Consider the following 3,137-nt stretch of genomic DNA (forward strand, 5'->3'; position numbering starts at 1 on the left):
TATATATATATACATACTTACGATTACTGTATTTCCACTTCCTGGTCCTCCTTATGCATTAGTGATGTAGCCCATGCCTAAGAGATGCATCCTGGAAAGGCTACAGCACAGTACATTGCTGGGAAATCGCATCTGTAAACTGGAAAATCTTGTAAGATTTCAGGGAAAGGCATTTTTCCCCCTGAGATCATGTGCATGGTCACATGTCTTAGTCACATGTGCCAGAGTTTCAGGAAATAAAGGGAGATGGATTAATTTGCCCTTAGTAAAAATGGCCACGTTGAGAAGCATGGGGAGGAAAAGAAAAATAAGGTATGCAATTATCTATCAGCATCTGTTTGTAGATTGTCATTACTACACATTTATAGAGGTGTATTTGTTGCCATTTTAAAGTTATGGGTAACGTTCTTCTTTAACATGAGTTCCATGTCATCTTAAAGGTGCCTAAACGTATGTTCACAAACCTTTCAAAGCACCCAGGGAGCACTGAAGTCATCCGTATATATGAAAATAGGGACTTTAGTACCTGAACTTGATGCCAACCCTTCCTACTCAACACTATGGGGTTGATTTACTAACCTTATAAACACGCCACAAACAAGTATACACCTCTGTATTGTGTTCCCTCCCAGCATGATCTATTGGTGGAATCTAGACACCTTTGTAGTGTGTACACACCCAGCAGGTGTGTTGTGCAAAGCCCTGCATGAATTGCAAGGTGATGTTGTGTAAATTAGCTCTACGTTGTGTTGCTTGCGTTGATGAATGCAGGAATGTAAATGCATGAGCTAACCATTTTTGTCTAAACTGTAAAGCAGCATTATATATGCATCATGTGCATGATTTTTCCATATATGGCATTAGTGGAAATATGCTTTTAGAGACTTGCATGCCGCTATTAGAGCGTGTAGCCTATGGCGCATGATACATGACGCGCACGTACGTAAATACATAAAAACGCGCCATAACATCGTGAAAATGTGACACGTTGCTCGTGTCTGGTTGATAAATAATTTTTGCTGTGTAAAAATGCCCACGCACCTGGTGCGTGTGTGTGTGTTTAGGTTAGTAAATCACCCCCTATTGGTCAATGAGCAGCCCATCATCTTAACCAATAAATAAATCAAAGGAACTGGTAGAGCCACATGTGACTTTAAGAACTGAAGTTCTTAAAGTCAGGAACCTCCTAACCATTTTGTCTTGAATGGTATTGTAACTGTAATGCCCTCCTTATATTGTAAAGTGCTGCACAGACTGTTGGTCCTATATAAATCCTGAATAATAATAATAAACCACCATGTAATGGAGATAAACAAATCAAACATGTTAGAAACCCAGACTGGGTGACAACCATGGCTTCTTCCATAGATGCAATGGGAATACAAATTGCGTATAGTGTAGCCTACCAGTCCGTAGATGTGGTTACTCCATTAGTTTTCTTTTTTCAGACTAATATTTTCAGCAAGTTCAGAAGATACCTCTTGATCTTGTACAAAATTCAGTGCTCTAGTCAATTCCTGTGATCTCAACTGAAAGCGCAAAGAACCTTATGCTTTATTATGCTAACCACTCGTCCCATCAATCCACCAAAAGTGGACATGCTTGAAGCCCAGTCCATGTGACAACCATAGCTTCCCTCATAGATACAGTGAAGAAATTAGTGTAGCCACCCAGAGACAGGAAGTGTATTATTTGCAGGACTACCAGGTGGAAATAAAGGAAAGAATAGCATTTGGCTACTTTTATAGGTTAAATTCTTGTTTTTTGGGTTTAGCTAGGCTTTAATTTGACAGGATCTTTGTACTGTAGCATAGTCAACCAGGTCTGAATTTTCTTTTTTGGAAAAGCTAGCTTTTCGCCATTATTTACATTGTAGGGCCTTACAGGTCAGTAAACTAGCTCATACAACTCACTGAAAGGCAATGCTAATTATTTTCCCATTTTTCATTTTCAATTTTACACATAAAGGATTTATTCTATCGTAATATCATAACAACTTGATTATTGTGTTTTCTGAAGGCTGATCTCATTTAATCAGCTCAAAACCACTTGTAATCATATATAGGTAGAGACGTAAGTCCTATTTAATGGCTGATTAAGGTTAAACAATCCCCAGCACAAGAGTGGATAAATTGTGGTGGGCCTAGATAAGTCCCGAAGCCTCAGGGGTAACACACTGCAATAAAGGCACATTGATTATGGATGAATTCTATCTAATTCTTAAGCTAATACATTTTACAAGAGCTGGAACATTCCCAATTAAGGATATGATTAGAATCCAAGAAACAGAAAACCAACAAAAAATTGTTGTGTTGAAAAAAAAAAAAAAATGTTTTGTTTTATTTTTTTGGCCAAGTAAAAGCCAAAGTGACTTTATGATGCGGTTGCAATCACAGCGTTTTCGTTGATGCTCCCCCAGAGGCTAAGCTGTACACAGAAAATAATGACACACAAAATGTTTCAAAGCTGTAGTTAGGCAATCAATTGTTTTCAATTCTGCAGAAAACAAGCTTCCATTTCGATGTGGAGAGTCAAATGCCGCAAAAGCAAATAGTCTATTGGACTCTAGGGCGTATAATGCTGCATGTTTTTTTTTTTTTTTTTGCCTGAATAAAAGCAAAAAGGAATGAAGCAAGAGAGGCAAGCTTTGGTACAGAGGATGAAAAGTTTACATTTGCTCTTGTGTGTTGTAATACTGTTTTAAGTCCTCAGTCCTCAATCAGCATGGGGCAATAGGAAACCAAACACTTGCACTAAAAAAACATAGCGGTCCTCCCAAGACGATGGAAACATACAGGGGAAAGTTAAAGAAAGCCATCAGAGAAATGCATTCAAAGCTCAATTCTGGAGATAATATACAACAAGGGGGAAGCCTAAGATTTCCCTTTGGTGGTTAGTAAATATAATCCTAGCTATTATACGTATATACAAAAACCAAATACGTTTTCAAAGTTCTCAATGTCCAAACACCATAATGTTGCATGTGCTTGGATGCATGACGTGCAACTTCAATGAGAAAAAAATAGGCTTCCACTACATAAACACATCTGACGCATCGGAGCTTCAGCCAACTCACATGGATGTATGTAAGTACCCATAATATACAATTAATATATATATGTATGTATATATATATA

At 37.8% G+C, this 3,137-nt stretch overlaps 1 protein-coding gene across 1 annotated transcript in view; it reads left to right on the top strand.

Annotated features, from left to right (window-relative positions):
• Positions 1–3,137, top strand: part of LRP1B (LDL receptor related protein 1B) — a 1,026,358-nt gene that overhangs the window by 442,214 nt on the left and 581,007 nt on the right. The gene's annotated exons all lie outside the window — the stretch shown is intronic.

The sequence above is a fragment of the Nanorana parkeri genome, unplaced genomic scaffold (assembly GCF_000935625.1).
Source record: "Nanorana parkeri isolate BGI_ZX_2015 unplaced genomic scaffold, ASM93562v1 scaffold148, whole genome shotgun sequence".
Lineage (NCBI taxonomy): Eukaryota > Metazoa > Chordata > Amphibia > Anura > Dicroglossidae > Nanorana > Nanorana parkeri.